The 19,066-nt window shown below is 48.2% G+C and overlaps 1 long non-coding RNA gene across 1 annotated transcript in view; it reads right to left on the bottom strand.

Annotated features, from left to right (window-relative positions):
* The window catches only part of LOC141050005 (uncharacterized), a 53,664-nt gene extending 43,378 nt beyond the window's left edge, over positions 1-10,286 (bottom strand). Inside the window, exon 1 of the long non-coding RNA XR_012220469.1 lies at positions 10,046-10,286. This is a non-coding gene — a long non-coding RNA (uncharacterized lncRNA). The remainder of the gene's footprint in view (positions 1-10,045) is intronic.
* Between the last annotated feature and the right edge of the window lie 8,780 nt (positions 10,287-19,066).

Raw genomic sequence — 19,066 nt, 5'->3', positions numbered from 1 at the left:
ACACATATCTCCAGCAAGTCAGGCCTAGTCTACACATATCTCCAGCAAGTCAGGCCTAGTCTACACATATCTCCAACAAGTCATGCCTAGTCTACACATATCTCCAGTGAGTCATGCCTAGTCTACACATATCTCCAGTGAGTCATGCCTACTCTACACATATCTCCAGCGAGTCATGCCTAGTCTACACATATCTCCAGCGAGTCATGCCTAGTCTACACATATCTCCAGCAAGTCAGGCCTAGTCTACATATATCTCCAGCGAGTCATGCCTGGTCTATACATATCTCCAGCAAGTCAGGCCTAGTCTACACATATCTCCAGCGAGTCATGCCTAGTCTATACATATCTCCAGCAAGTCATTCCTAGTCTATACATATCTCCAGCGAGTCATGCCTAGTCTATACATATCTCCAGCAAGTCAGGCCTAGTCTACACATATCTCCAGCGAGTCATGCCTAGTCTACACATATCTCCAGCAAGTCAGGCCTAGTCTACACATATCTCCAGCGAGTCATGCCTAGTCTATACATATCTCCAGCAAGTCATGCCTGGTCTATACATATCTCCAGCAAGTCATGCCTAGTCTACACATATCTCCAGCAAGTCATGCCTAGTCTACACATATCTCCAGCAAGTCAGGCCTAGTCTACACATATCTCCAGCGAGTCATGCCTAGTCTATACATATCTCCAGCAAGTCAGGCCTAGTCTATACATATCTCCAGCAAGTCATGCCTAGTCTACACATATCTCCAGCAAGTCAGGCCTAGTCTACACATATCTCCAGCGAGTCATGCCTAGTCTATACATATCTCCAGCAAGTCATGCCTGGTCTATACATATCTCCAGCAAGTCAGGCCTAGTCTACACATATCTCCAGCAAGTCAGGCCTAGTCTACACATATCTCCAGCAAGTCAGGTGTTGTGAATTCACTTTCTGGCCTGCTGGTTGTATTGACAGAGGGGTCGCAAGTTCTCTTTCCGGGCTCACTCTGGTAGTTACAGGAGGTAATGGAGCTGATCTAATTGACAGAGGTCTGCCACCTGATAATGAGTAGGACGATTTGACATATGGAGTTTCTGATTGAATTTAAGACAGCCGACTCCCTCTATCCCTGCTGGTGATTTTTTTCTGCCTCCTGAGGTCTTAGCTTCCAGCTCAGTTCCTGCATGCTCAAGCTAAGTGTTTTTTTGCTATTGTCCACATTTGATTTGGTTTTGTCTATTTCAGTTTTGTGTGGTCAGTCAGCCCCGCTGGGGCTGTGCTGAATTTCCATCCTTATGCTACTGTTTGTACCAGTTTGTTTTTGTCCCTTATTAGATTGGCCTCTCTTTGCTCTGCTTTCAGAATATACCAGAGTGCTGATAAAGTGGGCGAAGTCTAGTGACTTCAGTGTTTTTTCTATCAGAAGTTTTGGGCATTTTTTGCAGTTTTTTTGCGTGATTGCAGACAGTGTCTTTCCTTTCCTGTCCAGTTAGTTTGGGCCCCATCGTTTGCTCAGCCTATTTTCCTACCTGCGTTTGTGTTTTCATCTTGTCTCACCGACAATATATGTTTGGGGGCTATTTATTCTTTTGGGGTCTGCTCTGGGGCAGTTTAGAATTCCCCTTTCTTGCTTTAGGCTTATTTAGCTCTCCGGCTGTGTCGAGGCGTCTAGAATCATCGTAGGTAGGCTCCACGGCTACTGATAGTTGTGGGGATAGGATCAGGGGTCTGCAATCTGCTTAGGTACTGTTACCAACCTCTCTGGTTTTCTGTGGCTTACCGTATTTTTCGGACTATAAGACGCACCGGACCATAAGACGCACCCCAATTTTCAGTAGGAAAATAGGGGGAAAAAAAATAATGTGTCAAATGGGGGTCCATCTTACAGTCCGAATTCAGCTTACCTGGGAAGAGATCCGGCACAGGTGGAGAAGTAGTCACAGGGGTCATTCAGTGGTCCAGGCTCGTGCGGTGGTGGCTCTGTGCTAGGGCAGGTTGGTTGTGCTGGGGCAGCTGCGCTGGGGTAGGGGCACCTGTGCTGGGGTAGGGACAGCTGTGCTGGGGCTGGGGCAGCTGTGCTGAGGCAGGGGCAGCTGTGCTGGGGCAGGGGCAGCTGTGCTGAGGCAGGGGCAGCTGTGCTGAGGCAGGGGCAGCTGTGCTGAGGCAGGGGCAGCTGTGCTGGGGCTGGGGCAGAAGTGCTGAGGCAGGGGCAGCTGTGCTGGGGCAGGTGGGCTCTGCGGTGGTGGCAGCTGTGCTGGGGCAGGGGCAGCTGTGCTGGGGCAGGGGCAGGGGCAGCTGTGCTGGGGCATGGGCAGCAGTGCTGAGGCAGGGGCAGCTGTGCTGGGGCAGGTGGGCTCTGCGGTGGTGGCAGCTGTGCTGGGGCAGGGGCAGCTGCGCTGGGGCAGGGGCAGCAGTGCTGGGGAAGGGGCAGCAGGGCTGGGGCAGCTGTGCTGAAGCAGGGGTAGCTTTGCTGGGGCTGGGGTAGGTGGGCTCTGCGGTGGTGGCAGCGGGCTGTGCTCCGGTGCAGGGGCCGCGGCTCCAAAGGCATTTCTTCGCAGCCCGGAGGCCCCGGCAATTCCCTTGCTGGCTGCCGCCATGCTGCGGTGGCCTCCGGGAGCATGGACACCGGAAAGATGGCCGCCAGTCCGGGGACGGCGCATGCGCGGGTTCAGATCTCGTCCCGAGATCTCGGGGGACGAGATTCCAATCTCGGCAACGAGATCTCGTCCCCCGAGATCTCGGGACGAGATCTGAAGCTGCGCATGCGCCGTCCCCGGACCGGCGACCATCTTCTCGGCGTTCATGCTCCCGGAGGCCACCGCAACATGGCGGCGGACAGCAAGGGAACTGCGGGGGCCTCCGGGCTGCGAAGAAATGCCGGTGGAACCGCCGCCCCTGCACCGGAGCTCAGCCTGCAGCCACCACTGCACCGTAGAGCGCCGCCCGCTGCCACCACCGCACCGCAGAGCCCCGCCCGCTGCCACCAGGTTAGTACCGTGTATTGCGACCATAAGACGCACCCCCCACTTTCCCCCAAAATTTTGGGGGAAAGAAGTGCGTCTTATGGTCGGAAAAATACGGTAGCTTGGTCTTGCTTTCCGCCTCGGTGACCCAATCACAACAGTCAAACCTAGTCTACACATATCTTCAGCGAGTCATGCCTAGTCTATACATATCTCCATCAAGTCAGGCCTAGTCTACACATATCTCAAGCGAGTCATGCCTAGTCTATACATATCTCCAGCAAGTCATGCCTAGTCTACACATATCTCCAGCGAGTCATGCCTAGTCTACACATATATCCAGCGAGTCATGCCTGGTCTATACATATCTCCGGCAAGACATGAATGGTCTATACATATCTCCAGCAAGTCATGCCTAGTCTGTACATATCTCCAACAAGTTATGCCTAGTTTGTACAAATCTCCAGCAAGTCATGCCTAGCCTATACATATCTCCAGCTTCTCAGGCCTAGTATACACAAATTTCCAGCAAGTCAGGCCTAGTCTATACATATTTCCAGCAAGTCATGCCAAGGCTATATATATATCTCCAGCAAGTCATGCCTAGTCTGTACATATCTCCAGCAAGTCATGCCTAGTCTGTACAAATCTCCAGCAAGTCATGCCTAGACTACACATATCTCCAGCAACTCAGGCCTAGTCTACACTTATCTCCAGCAAGTCATGCCTAGTCTATACATATCTCCAGGAAGTCATGCGTAGTCTATACATAAAGTCTGGCTTCGTCTTCACATATCTCCAGCAATTCATGCCTAGCCTATACGTATTTCCAGCAAGTCATAACTAGTCTACACCAATCTCCAGCAAATAAGGCCTAGTCTATACAAATCTCCAGCAAGTCATGCCTAGTCTGCACATTTCTCCAGCAAGTCATGCCTAGTCTATACTGTTATGAATGAGTCACCGTAGGAGGCAGACACAAAAATAGAGGCTACGTCCAGAAAACCAGAGAAGTTGGCAACTATCAGATTGCAGACCCCTGAACCTATCAACACAACTAGCAGTAGCCGTGGGGGGTTCCTACGGTGCCCTAGACCCCTCGATCACAGCCGGAGAGCTAAATAGCCTAAAGACAGAAAAGGAAATCTAAACTGCACCAGAGCAGACCCCAAAGTAAAAGGCAGCCCCCAACATATAATGACGGTGAAGCAAGATGAAAAAACACTCACACAGATAGAAAGATAGGCTGAGCAAAGATGGGGCCCAAGCTAAACTACACAGGACAGGAAAGGACGGTTGCTGTCTGCAATCTGCCAAAAACCCTATCAAAGACATAAGCCAACAGCTGATATGAAAAAAGACCCTGAAGCAGCTAGGCTTCAAAACTAAATCAGCACTCCGGTATCTTCAGAAGACAGAGCTAAAGGAATTCAGCTCACCCCAGCAGGGAGTGGCAGAAATCCAGAAAAAACAAAGCAAACAAAGTCAAAACACAAATGCAAAAGGCTGAGCAGAAAAACTTAGCTTTGGAAGAGCAGGAATTCAGACTGGTCTCCAAGGATCCCACAGAGATATCACCCGCAGGGCAGAAGGGCGTCGGCAGCCTTATATCCAGTCCGTAACTCCACTCAGCCAGTCATCATCATTAGGCTCAGGTGACTGATAATCAGGCTCACTACCTTTCCTTACCAGAAGAGGGAGTTCATCGGGCCTCAGTATTGAAGGGGAAAATGAACTCACAACAGTACCTCCCCCTTGAGGAGGGGTCACCGAACCCTCAACCATGCCACCAGGGCGATCAGGGTGAGCCCGATGAAAGGCACGCACCAATCTTTTGGCATGAATATCAGAGGCAGAGACCCAGGAATTATCCTCCTGACCATAACCCTTCCACTTAACCAAATACTGGAGTCTCCGTCTCGCCAGACGAGAATCCAGTACTTTCTCTACCTCATATTCCATGTTACCTTCAACCAATACAGGGTCTGGAGGTGCCACCCCAGGAACAACAGGTTCAACAAACCTCTTCAACAAAGACTTATGGAACACATTATGGATTTTAAATGTGACAGGAAGAGCCAAACGAAAAGAGACCGGATTAATAATCTCCAAAATCTTGTAAGGTCCAATAAATCTAGGCTTAAACTTAGGAGAAGCCACCTTCATAGCAATATTTCTTTATGATAACCACACCATATCACCAACCTTAAACTGGGGACCAATGGTCCTATGTCGGTTGGAAAACCGCTGGGCCTTTTCCTGGGAGAGAGATAACTTATCTACCACTTGGTCCCAGATCTGGTGCATTCTCTCCACCACAGTGTCAACACCTGGGCAGGCAGAGGCCTCCACCTGCCCTGAAGAGAATCGAGGATGAAACCCAAAGTTACAAAAAAAAGGTGACATCAAAGTAGCAGAACTAGCTCTATTATTTAAAGCAAATTCGGCCAAGGGCAAAAATGAAACCCAATCATCCTGATCAGCGGAAATAAAACATCTCAAATATGACTCCAAGGTCTGGTTTGTTCTCTCTGTCTGCCCATTGGTCTGAGGGTGAAAAGCAGAGGAGAAGGACAACTGAATTCCCAGCTTGGAACAGAAAGTTCTCCAAAATCTAGACACAAACTGAACTCCTCTGTCAGATACAATGTTCTCAGGAATCCCGTGCAAGCGAACCACCTGTTGAAAAAACAAGGGCACCAACTCAGAGGAAGACGGCAACTTAGGGAGTGGTACAAGTTGAACCATCTTAGAGAACCTATCACAAATCACCCAAATAACAGTCATCCTTTGAGAGACAGGCATATCAGAGATGAAATCCATTGAAATATGGGTCCATGGCCTCTTGGGGACAGGCAAAGGCATCAACAACCCACTAGAGCGAGAACACGATTTAGACCGGGAGCACGTCCCACAGGACTGCACAAAATTCCTGACATCACGAGACAAGGAGGGCCACCAAAAGGACCGACTCACCAGATCTCTAGTACCAAAAATACCTAGATGACCAGCCAAAGCAGAGCAATGAATTTCAGACATCACTCTCTTCTTCCACTGGTCAGGAACATAAAACTTTCCACTGGGACAATGCTCAGGTTTGTCCTCCTGGAACTCTTCCAGAGCACGTCTCAAATCGGGCGAGATGGCAGAAAGAACTACCCCTTTGCCTAAGATGGTAGCAGGCTTGGTCACCACAGGAGAATCAGCAAAGAAGCTCCTAGAGAGGGCGTCAGCCTTGACATTCTTAGTTCCCGGAAGAAAAGAAACCACAAAATCAAAACGTGTAAAAAACAAGGCCCACCTAGCCTGTCTAGGGTTCAAGCGCTTAGCCGACTCTAGGTAAATCAAATTTTTGTGGTCAGTGAGGACCACGACTTGATGTTTAGCTCCCTCCAACCAATGTCTCCATTCCTCAAATGCCCATTTCATGGCCAACAGTTCCCGATTCCCCACATCATAGTTACGTTCAGATGGAGAGAACTTTCGGGAAAAGAAAGCACAGGGATTCATTTTAGATGTTACAGGATCCTTTTGGGACAAAACAGCTCCTGCACCAATCTCAGAAGCATCCACCTCTACCTGGAACGGAAGTGAGACATCAGGTTGCCGCAAAACCGGGGCGGAGGGGAATCTTCGCTTCAGCTCCTGAAAGGAAGAAACAGCCTCCGGAGACAAATTTAACACATCAGCACCCTTCTTAGTCAAATCAGTCAATGGCTTGGCAATACTAGAAAATGTTGCTATAAATTTCCGATAAAAATTAGCAAAACCCAAAAATTTCTGGAGGGCCTTCAAAGAAGTGGGCTGAACCAAATCGTGAATGGCCTGTACCTTGGCCGGGTCCATTTCAATAGTTGACGGAGACAAAATAAATCCCAAAAAAGAAATCCTCTGTACTCCAAAAAGGCATTTAGATCCTTTGACATACAGGGAATTCTCCCTCAAGATCCGGAACACAGTCCGTATATGTTCCACATGAGAATCCCAATCCTTGGAGAATATCAAAATATCATCCAGATAGATAATCAAAAATTTATCGACAAAATCTCGGAAAATATCATTCATGAAGCACTGGAAGACAGAAGGGGCATTAGTGAGCCCTAAAGGCATCACCAGGTACTCAAAATGTCCCTCCGGAGTATTAAACGCCGTCTTCCATTCATCCCCCTGCTTAATGCGAATAAGATTATACGCCCCCCTGAGGTCAAGCTTGGTAAACCAGCAAGCACCTTTAACTCTAGAGAATAGATCTGAAATCAGGGGTAACGGATACTGATATTTAACAGTAATTTTGTTGAGGGCACGATAATCAATACAAGGTCTTAATGATCCATCCTTTTTGGCTACAAAAAAAAAAACTGGTACCCAAAGGTGACGAGGATGGTCTAATATGACCCTTCTCCAATGCCTCCTTAATATAGGATCGCATAGCCTCGTGCTCGGGTACAGATAAATTGAAGAGCCGACCCTTGGGAAATTTACACCCCGGGCTCAGTTCAATTGCACAGTCATAACTCCTATGAGGAGGCAGAGACGCAGACTCATTCTCACTAAATACATCATAAAAGTCCGCCAAATAATCAGGAACATCATGCGACTGAGGAGAGGTGGAAAACACCGGAGCCTCACTAAAGACACACCGACAACCCCAACTCACCACAGACACAGGTTTCCAATCCAAAACTGGATTATGAATTTGTAACCAGGGAAACCCCAGAACAATGGTATCATGCAGATTATGCAACACCAAAAATCTGCAATTTTCTTGATGGTCTGGGGCAACCCGCATTACCACCTGGGTCCAAAACTGAGGTTTATTTTTAGCCAAAGGAGTAGCATCAATCCCCCTCAAAGGGATAGGCGTCTGCAGAGGTGTCATCGGAAATCCACAACGTTTAGCAAAATCCAAGTCCATTAGCTTTAGGGCTGCTCCCGAATCCACAAAAGCCTTGGCGGAAAATGTGGACAGGGAGCAGATCAGAGTAATAGCCAAAAGAAACTTAGGTTGAACACCACCAACAGAAAACGTGTGTGCAAAGCGTTTCTCTCGTTTAGGACAGACAGAAATAATATGCGAGGCATCTCCACAGAAAAAACACAACTTATTACGCCTTCTGAACTCCTGACGTTGCTCTCTGGACAAAACTCTATCACATTGCATAGGTTCAGACATTTGTTCAACAGGTGGCAACACCTCTCGTGCAGTTTTGCGTTCGCGCAAACGCCGATCAACCTGAATGGCTAATGACATGGAATCGTCAAGACCAGAGGGAACAGGAAATCCCACCATAGTATCTTTTACGGCTTCTGACAAACCCTTCCGAAAGAGAGCAGCCAAGGCATTATCATTCCAGGTTGTAAGTACCGCCCACTTTCGGAATTTTTGACAGTACAATTCTGCAGAATCTCGACCCTGGTTCAATGCCAGCAGGGTCTTTTCAGCCTGATCAATAGCATTAGGTTCGTCATACAACAACCCCAAAGCTTGAAAGAATGCGTTCACATTAGTCAGAATAGGATCATCTGGTTTCAAAGAAAACGCCCAATCCTGGGGATCGCCACGCAGCAAAGAGATGACAATTTTAACCTGCTGCGTGGAGCTCCCTGACGAGTTAGGCTTGAAGGCAAAAAATAATTTACAATTATTTTTGAAATTCAAAAATTTAGACCGATCCCCAAAAAATACATCAGGTGTAGGAATCTTTGGTTCAGCAGCATGTGAATGAGCAAGGTAGGCGGAAATTCCCCGCACTTCCGCAGCGAGCTGCTCCACACGATCAGACAATTGCTTTATCTCCATTGAGAGAAAAAAAAAATTCCCCCTACAGCCTCAGAGATATAGAGGAAAAAAAATACACACTTTTTTTTTTTACAATTCTTTCCTGCTATTGAGTACCCTAGGATCTGCGGTATGGCGGGTGATTCTGTTATGAACGAGTCACCGTAGGAGGCAGACACAAAAATAGAAGCTACGTCCAGAAAACCAGAGAAGTTGGCAACTATCAGATTGCAGACCCCTGAACCTATCAACACAACTAGCAGTAGCCGTGGGGGGTTCCTACGGTGCCCTAGACCCCTCGATCACAGCCGGAGAGCTAAATAGCCTAAAGACAGAAAAGGAAATCTAATCTGCCCCAGAGCAGACCCCAAAGTAAAAGGCAGCCCCCAACATATAATGACGGTGAAGCAAGATGAAAAAACACTCACACAGATAGAAAGATAGGCTGAGCAAAGATGGGGCCCAAGCTAAACTACACAGGACAGGAAAGGACGGTTGCTGTCTGCAATCTGCCAAAAACCCTATCAAAGACATAAGCCAACAGCTGATATGAAAAAAGACCCTGAAGCAGCTAGGCTTCAAAACTAAATCAGCGCTCCGGTATCTTCAGAAGACAGAGCTAAAGGAATTCAGCTCACCCCAGCAGGGAGTGGCAGAAATCCAGAAAAAACAAAGCAAACAAAGTCAAAACACAAATGCAAAAGGCTGAGCAGAAAAACTTAGCTTTGGAAGAGCAGGAATTCAGACTGGTCTCCAAGGATCCCACAGAGAAATCACCCGCAGGGCAGAAGGGTGTCGGCAGCCTTATTTCCAGTCCGTAACTCCACTCAGCCAGTCATCATCATTAGGCTCAGGTGACAGATAATCAGGCTCACTACCTTTCCTTACCAAAAGAGGGAGTTCATCGGGCCTCAGTATTGAAGGGGAAAATGAACTCACAACGCTACAAATATCTCCAGCAAGTCATGCCTAGTCTACACATATCTCCAGCAAGTCATGCCTTGTCTATACATATCTCCAGCAAGTCAGGCCTAGTCTATACATATCTCCAGGAAATCAGGCCTAGTCTATATATATCTCCAGGAAGTCAGGCCTAGTCTTATTTACCCACCAAGTCCTGTGAATAGCAGACACATTCTTCTACCCAGAGGAGGTGAAGTCATGCCTCAGCTCCTGACAGACATCCACATAGGAGACGTGACGTGTGCAGCTTAGCTGCCGAGGATCAGAAGAAAAAGAAAAGCGCTCGGTGGGTGAAACCCGCGCAGGATGATTTACTCTCAGTACAAGTAAGAACCCGGACTTGTGATCTTACAGGAACGGCTCAGCTGCCGGAAACATCAAGGCTGACGCGGTGGTGGATTAGAGAAGAAGTGGATGGAAGCAGCTGTGACGGTGAACGCCACCAGCGTCTATATGTCCTGAAGTCACGTTCTGGAGCCACACACAACCTTCAGGGCATCCTCACAGTGAGCCGTCACAGCTCCACCGCTCTGCCCAGGAAATCTTATTTGTAAAATTCTAGAACTCCTAGAAAATAACAATAAACTGACAACTGGGCGTTAACAGCAAGGGGCGAATCCCTACACTGGACAATATCATTCAGGAGCGACGATGGCTGCTCTGTGCACACAGGACCTGTGATGAGATCACAGGAGGGGAGGAGTCAGAGGTCACATGATCAGGAGCCTCAGTGTGTGCAGGACTCAGCTGTGCTGGTTGTCATGGTGCTAGATGAGGGGAAGTTTCTGTGTGGGGTCAGGAAAGGTTTACAGGGTGGATGTAGCAGAGCCGTGTGTGTACGAGGTGTACGGAGCAGAGCCGCGTGTGTACGAGGTGTACGGAGCAGAGCCGCGTGTGTACGAGGTGTACGGAGCGGAGCCAAGTGTGTACTAGGTGTACGGAGCGCAGCCAAGTGTGTACTAGGTGTACGGAGCGGAGCCAAGTGTGTACTAGGTGTACGGAGCGGAGCCAAGTGTGTACTAGGTGTACGGAGCGGAGCCAAGTGTGTACTAGGTGTACAGAGCGGAGATATGTGTACGAGGTGTATGGAGAAGAGCCGTGCGAGTACGAGGCGTGTATACGAGATGTACGGAGAGGAGACGTGTGTGTGTACGGAGCGGAGCCGTACGTGTTCGAGGTGTACGGAGAAGAGATGTGTGTACGAGGTGTACGGAGTGCAGCCGCACGTGTACGAGGTGTACGGAGTGGAGATGTGTGTACGAGGTGTACGGAGTGGAGCCGCACGTGTACGAGGTGTACAGAGCGGAGATGTGTGTACGAGGTGTACGGAGCGGAGCCGCACGTGTATGAGTTGTTGGAGCGGAGATGTGTATACGAGGTGTACGGAGCGGAGCCGCACGTGTATGAGTTGTTGGAGCGGAGATGTGTATATGGAGTGGAGCCGCACGTGCACGAGGTGTACGGAGCAAAGCCACGTGAGTACGAGGTGTACGGAGCGGAGCCGCACGTGTACGACGTATTCGGAGTGGAGCCGCACGTGTGCGAGGTGTACTGAGCGGAGCCGCGTGTGTACAAGGTGTACGGAGCAGAGCCGTGTGTGTACCAGGTGTACAGAGATGTGTGTGTACGAGGTGTACAGAGCGGAGCTGTGTGTGTACGAGGTGTACGGAGCGGAGATATGTGTACGAGGTGTACGGAGCAGAGCCGTGCGAGTATGAGGTGTGTATACGAGATGTACGGAGAGGAGACGTGTGTGTGTACGAGGTGTACGGAGCGGAGCCGTTCGTGTACAAGGTGTACAGTACGGAGCGGAGATGTGTGTACGAGGTGTACGGAGCGGAGCCGCACGTGTACGAGGTGTACGGAGCGGAGATGTGTGTACGAGGTGTACGGAGTGGAGCCGCACGTGTACGAGGTGTACAGAGCGGAGATGTGTGTACGAGGTGTAAGGAGCGGAGCCGCACGTGTATGAGTTGTTGGAGCGGAGATGTGTGTACGAGGTGTACGGAGTGGAGCCGCACGTGTACGAGGTGTACAGAGCGGAGATGTGTGTACGAGGTGTACGGAACGGAGCCGCACGTGTATGAGTTGTTGGAGCGGAGATGTGTGTACGAGGTGTACGGAGCGGAGCCGCACGTGTATGAGTTGTTGGAGCGGAGATGTGTGTATGGAGTGGAGCCGCACGTGTACGAGGTGTACGGAGCGGAGCCACGCGTGCACGAGGTGTACGGAGCAAAGCCGCGCGTGTACGAGGTGTACGGAGCGGAGCCGCACGTGTACGACGTATTCGGAGTGGAGCCGCACGTGTGCGAGGTGTACAGAGCGGAGCCGCGTGTGTACAAGGTGTACGGAGCAGAGCCGTGTGTGTACCAGGTGTACAGATTTGTGTGTGTACGAGGTGTACAGAGCGGAGCCGTGTGTGTACGAGGTGTACGGAGCGGAGATATGTGTACGAGGTGTACAGAGCAGAGCCGTGCGAGTATGAGGTGTGTATACGAGATGTACGGAGAGGAGACGTGTGTGTGTACGAGGTGTACGGAGCGGAGCCGTTCGTGTACAAGGTGTACAGAACGGAGCGGAGATGTGTGTACGAGGTGTACGGAGCGGAGCCGCATGTGTACGAGGTGTACGGAGCGGAGATGTGTGTATGAGGTGTACGGAGTGGAGCCGCACGTGTACGAGGTGTACAGAGCGGAGATGTGTGTACGAGGTGTAAGGAGCGGAGCCGCACGTGTATGAGTTGTTGGAGCGGAGATGTGTGTACGAGGTGTACGGAGTGGAGCCGCACGTGTACGAGGTGTACGGAGCGGAGATGTGTGTACGAGGTGTACTGAGTGGAGATGCGTGTATGAGGTGTACGGAGCAGAGCTGCGTACACGAGGTGTATGGTGTGGAGATGTGTGTAAGAGGTGTATGGAGTGGAGCCGTGTGTGTACAGCATGTACAGAGCGGAGCCGTGTGTACGGAGCAGAGCCTCGTGAGCAGCACGTGTACAGCGTGGACGGATATTGGCTTCGCTGTTGATTGGGCTAATGTGTTTGGAGATCCTTCTGAATTCCTGGATTGTTTTTCCAATGTATAACTTTGTGCAGAGCATTCTCCTATGTAAATAACTCTTTTTGTCCTTTATTCTATCTCTGATATTGAATTTCCAATTGTCATGGAGATTCGCAAATTCTTTAATACTACGCAGGTATTTTCAAAATTGGGAAGAATTGACGGGATAAGAGCCCATTTGTAATTTTTTAGGCCAATTCCCCTGTGCTTGTGGAGTCCTTATTGATGTAAAATGGCTTTGCACTAGTTGCTCATGTAAGGTGAGAACTCTCTGACAGGACACTGATGTGTTGTGAGCTTATTTTCTCGTTCACCTTTGATGTCCGATGAACTCCCTCTGCTGGTGAAAGGAGGTGGTGAAACTGATTTGGATGGGAGAAACCTGTCACCTGAACAGGTGGATTGCGATTGGACATCCGGCATCTCTGAGTGGATATAAGGCAGCCGACGCCCTGTAGGGTTGCTGGTGATTTCTCTGCTCTGAGCTCTGGCCTCCAGTTCAGTTCCTGTCTTCTAAAGCTAAGTTTTGCTCTGTTATTGTTCCATGAGATTTTGTCTGATTTGCTTAGTTTTGTGTTCTGCCAGCCCCGGCTGGGGCTCTGCTGAATTTCCATTTTTGTCCCTGATCGGTTAAATCTCTTTTGCTCTGTCTTCAGAATATATCAGAGTGCTGATATAGGGATTTTGAAGTCTAGTGACTTCAGGGCCATTTTTCCTATCAGACGTGTTGGGACATTTTTGGTAGGGTTTTTGCGGATTGCAGCCAGCATCTTTACTGTCCTTTCCTATCTAGTTAGTTGGGCCCCATCGTTTGCTCTGCCTGTCTTTCTGTCTGTGTTTGTGTTTTCATCTGTTTTCACCGACAATACATGTTGGGGGCTGTCTATTGCTTTGGGGTCTGCTCTGGGGCAGTTTAGATTTCCCCTTTCTTTCTTTAGGCTTATTTAGTTCTCCGGCTGTGAAGAGATGTCTAGGATCACCGTAGGAACGCTCCACGGCTACTGTTAGTTGTTGTGAATAGGATCAGGGGTCTGCAATCCACTAGCTACCAACCTCTCCGGTTTTCTGGACTTAGCTTGCATTTTTGTTTTTTCCTCCTCCGGTGACTCATTCATAACACTGATGGATATGAGACAATTATAGCTTTCAAATCAGGATCTGTCTGCAAGATAGGTCAGTACCTGCGCCGTATATTTATAGCTTCTGGGGTTTGGTCCTCATGGGTCCCTATGGATCTAATGATAGAATTATCCCTTTTTTTGTCTCTTGGGTCCAGTATGGGAACTTTCTTTGATTTTGATATATTAATTGCCTTATAAAAAGCTTCTTTCGGGTAACCTCTAGCTGTAAATCTTTTCACAAAGATTATGGTACTCTCTACCAAAACTTTCATTCTCTGAACTGCTTTGGCGAGTCCTTGAATACTGTCCCACCTGTATTCCTGCTATTAGCCTTGGGGGTGACAGCTGTTTTAGTGGAGAAAACTGTTGGTAGCTGTTGCCTTCCAGAGAATATCCGTGCGGATGGAGCCATCATCCTGAATACCGATCGTCAAATCTAGCAAATTGAAGCATTTGTTTCCAATTTCATGTGTAAAGAACTTGGCAATTTAATTCCTATTCATACCTGTAACAAAGTCAGAAAATAAGTGGACATTGCCATCCCAAAGGATAAGTACATCATTGATGTACCAACTCCCCCCCCGAAAAAAAAAGTGACTAGTGTAAAAAAGTAATTATTCACCAATTTTATCTTCCCACCACCCTAAAAATAAATTAGCAGAAGTCAGTGCACAAGAAGTACCCATGGTGGTGCCTTTCACACAGTGGTAAAAGACACAGGCAAAGATAAAATAATTGTGTTTCAAAATGAACCGTAAAAGTGATATTACCAAATCATTATGTGCATTGAATTGTTTGACTTTGGTGGAAAGGAATTGTGCAACCGCTGTGATGCCAAGTTCATGACCAATATTAGAATATAAGGCCTCAACATCGAGTGTTATGAATGGGTCACCGAGGAGGATAGCAGGCCCAGGCTAAGCCACAGAAAACCAGAGAGGTTGGTCACTAAGCGGATTGCAGACCCCTGATCCTATCCACACAACTAGCAGTAGCCGTGGAGCGTACCTACGATGATCCTAGACGCCTCGGCAAGCCAGAGAGCTAAGTAAGCCTAAAGCAAGAAAGGGGAAATCTAAACTGCCCCGTAGCAGAACCCAAAGGAATAGAGGAATAGCAGGGATAGAGGGAGTCAGCTGTCTTAAATCCCAATCAGAGACCCCAGATCTCCACTGGTCAGGGACATACAATTTTCCCATAGGGCAACGCTCAGGTTTGTCCTCCTGAAATTCCTCCAGGGCACGTCTCAGATGGCGGAAAGAACTACCCCCTCATTTAGAATGGTAGTAGGCTTGGTCACATCAAGAGAATCTGCAAAGAAACTCCTAGAAAGGGCGTCTGCCTTAACATTCTTAGTGCCCGGAAGAAAAGAGACCACAAAATTAAAAAGCGTGAAAAACAAGGCCCACCTAGCCTGTCTAGGATTCAAGCGTTTGGTTGATTCAAGATAAATCAAATTCTTGTGCTCGGTGAGGACCACAACTTGATGTCTAGCTCCCTCTAACCAATGTCTCCACTCTTCAAATGCCCATTTCATGGCCAACAATTCCCAATTCTCCACATCATAGTTACGTTCAGATGGGGAGAATTTTCGAGAAAAGAAGGCACAGGGATTCATCTTAGAAGTTTCCAAATCTCTTTGGGAGAAAACGGCTCCTGCACCAATCTCAGAAGCATCTACCTCCACCTGAAATGGTAGTGAGACATCAGGTTGCCGTAGAACCGGAGCAGAAGTGAATCTCCTCTTAAGCTCGTGAAATCCCGAAACTGCCTCTGGAGACCAATTCACCACATCAGAGCCCTTTTTGGTCAAATCAGTCAGTGGTTTAACAATAGCAGAAAAATTACTTATAAATTTACGTTAGAGGTTAGCAAAACCCAAAAACTTATGGAGAGCCTTCAAAGAAGTGGGCTGAACCCAATCATAAATGGCCTGTATCTTGGCTGGGTCCATTTCAATAGCAGACAGGGACAAAAGATATCCCAAAAATGAAATCCTCTGTACACCAAAGAGGCACTTCGATCCCTTAACATACAGAGAATTTTCTCTCAAAATCCGGAACACAGTCCGGACATGTTCCACATGAGAATCCCAATCATTGAAAAAGATCAAAATATCATCCAGATAAATGATCAAAAACTTATCCACAAAGACCCAGAAAATATTGTTCATAAAAGATTGGAAGACAGAAGGGGCATTAGTGAGCGCAAAAGGCATCACCGGGTACTCAAAATGTCCATACGGAGTATTAAACGCCGTCATCCATTCATCCCCGTGCTTGATGCGAATAAAATTATACGCCCCCTGAGCTCAAGCTTAGTAAACCAACAGGCACTTTTAACTCTGGAAAATAAATCAGAAATCAGGGGTAACGGATGCTGATATTTGACAGTGAATTTGTTAAAGGAACGATAATCAATACACGGTCTTAATAAACCGTCTTTCTTGGCCACAAAAAAAAACTAGCGCCTAAAGGTGTAGAGGATGGTCTAATATGACCCTTCTCCAACGACTCCTTAATATAGGATCGCATAGCATCATGTTCGGGTACCGATAAGTTGAAAAGCCGACCCTTGGGAAATTTACACCCGGGCATTAACTCAATTGCACAGTCATAACTCCTATGAGGAGGCAAGAGTGTCACTAAGAACACATTAACAACCCCAACTCACCACAGACACAGATTTCCAATCCAAAACAGGTGTTAGGAACGGCGAAACGCACTAAATAAAAATAATAATAAAGTGCGTTCGCCGCTCGGGTCGGGGTCCACCGTGCAGTAGGTGATATAACCGCTGCTAAGTGGTGGCAGGAGCAATATGGCGGAAATGCGCACAGGGTTAAACTTCACCCAGGTGCGCAGAGCAATCTCAGTTAATTCACGGAGATGCCAAACAAGTACAAATACAAAGGACTGAGCCTGCTAAAGTCACAGTACTCAGTAAAAAACGCACACACGGTATCAGGTCACAGGAGTAGCCCAAGATGGCGGCACTACATCCATCTAGACCTACCGTGTGCGGAGCATCGCAACTGCGGGCGCAAAGGGGCTGCTACTGCAGCGCGGTGTGGAGACTGCCACTAAACAACAAGGCTAAGGCGCAAGAGCAATGTCGGACGCTAGCAGCTGTGGATGTTGCAGCAGAGGAGCGCTGGCGCTGATTCTAAACTCAGTCCCTAACCACATACGTAATATCAGAGGGAAGGGGTTTTATAATGAGTCATTCACCAGAATCATACATCCGTCCTCATACAAACAGCAGCAAGTAGGTCTATATTAGCGCATGGCGGAACAGTGATGCGCACCTTTTATAGCAGCCGGGACCTTCCGCAAGCTTCCAGATCTCAGAGATGGACCAATGAGATCTGGAGCGAGACCTGAGCACATGACTCCCGAACTCCAATGGGAGATCGTTCCATGAGCATGCTCAGTAGAAGGACAGAAGGACTTAGCCTCAGGAGAGATTTGCTGCAAGGCAATCTCCTCTGCAGTAGATAAACAGCAGGAGACTGCAGAATGTGAGGGTCTGGATCCCTCCAATCATCATCCTCATTATCAGGTGGCAAGCCTCTGTCAATCAGATCAGCTCCGCTACCTCCAGTAACCACCAGAGGGAGCCCAGAAAGAAAACTCACAACCCCTCTGTCAATCTGACCAGCTCCACTACCTTCAGTAATCACCAGAGGGAGGCCAGAAAGAGAATTCACAACAATCAAGGCTCGTGAGAATAGTGGATGAAGAGACAGTGATGTCACATCATTTTAGTACCATATCCTTCATGTCTTTGATATAAGAGGGTAATGCATGGATGAATGGTGACAAAATCTCATCCTCGTTTTCTGTTTATGCCCTCTGTCAATGAATCATTACCGCAGACGATCGGTATCCCTGGAACAGGCTGGACCCTCTTGTGCACTTTCGGTAGCACATAGAGAGCTCCCTTAAGTAAATTATGCGATAGCTGTCAGTGGGGTCACTTTTTAGCACCTCATATATTTTTGAATCTTGTAGATTTTTTTACAAAACTCTACAAAGTTCAGTGGCCCAAAGTCATTTAACCTCTTAAAAACATCAGTTACTTATTCAAATCTGTGAAAATTGGCTGTATGCCCACTTTGAAGCCAATTCTGATGCCCAGAACCCATTTGGGCCAGGCAGTAGAGACCTACGTGGGGCTCCCTGTTCTATATGTCTGCAGTGTGGTATCTTTGGCCTAAACTCATTAAACCCTTTCATTAACGCCCTTTGGTGCACTCTCTAATGCCCATTTTTGTGTGCTTTAGGCTGTGTGCAAACGTTGCGGATTTAGATGCGTTTCCGCAGCATTTTTGGGTGTGCGGAATTGCATCAAATCCACAGTGTAGTGCACAGCCAATGTAAATCTATGTGAAATGGAGATTTCCTTTGCACATGCTGCGGAAAAATCTGCGCAAAAATGCAGCGGTTTTTTTCCGCAGCATGTCAATTCTTTTGCGGATCTGCAGCGTTTCTGCACCCATTGACTTCCATTGAGTCAGGCACATCCGCAGCAAAACCACAGATGTAAAAAAGATCTGTGGTTTTGCTGCAGATGTGGGTGCGAGAAACGCTGCAGATCGGGAGGAGGGAAGAGTGTTGGCGGTGACTATGTGTGTGCGGGGTCTGCATGTATGTGTGTGTGCGGGTCTGTGTGTGTGTGTCTGCAATCATGGAAAAAACCCTGAAAATCCAACATGTCTGATGTACAAAAAACACCAAACTCACACGACTTCGCCCCCACTATATCAGCACTCCGGTATATACTGGAAGCAAAGCAAAAAGAGACCAATTTAACAGGGGACTGAACAAACTGACACAAGCAGTAACATATGGGCGGTGATCCAGCACAAAGCAGAGATAGACAAAACCAGATCAGATGCAAAGGATTAGCAAATGAACCGCTTAGCTGAACCATGCAGGAACAGAGCAGGAGACATCAGACCCAAGAAGGCACAGGAAGGAAATCACCAGCAGGGATTGAAGGAAGTCTGCTGACTTAAATACGCCAATCAGTAACCCCAGATTTCCAATCGTCATGATCAGATGGCAGACCTCTGTCAATCTGACCAGCTCCACTACCCCCAGTAACCACCAGAGGGAGCCCAGAAAGAGAATTCACAACCCTTCTGTCAATCTGACCAGCTCCACTACCTCCAGTAACCACCAGAGGGAGCC

The sequence above is a fragment of the Dendrobates tinctorius genome, unplaced genomic scaffold (genome assembly GCF_039654945.1).
Source record: "Dendrobates tinctorius isolate UK_male_01 unplaced genomic scaffold, ASM3965494v1 ptg000151l, whole genome shotgun sequence".
In the NCBI taxonomy this organism is placed as follows: Eukaryota; Metazoa; Chordata; class Amphibia; order Anura; family Dendrobatidae; genus Dendrobates; species Dendrobates tinctorius.
Note: the sequence above shows the minus strand (reverse complement) of the source record. Positions and strands in the feature narration are given on the sequence as shown.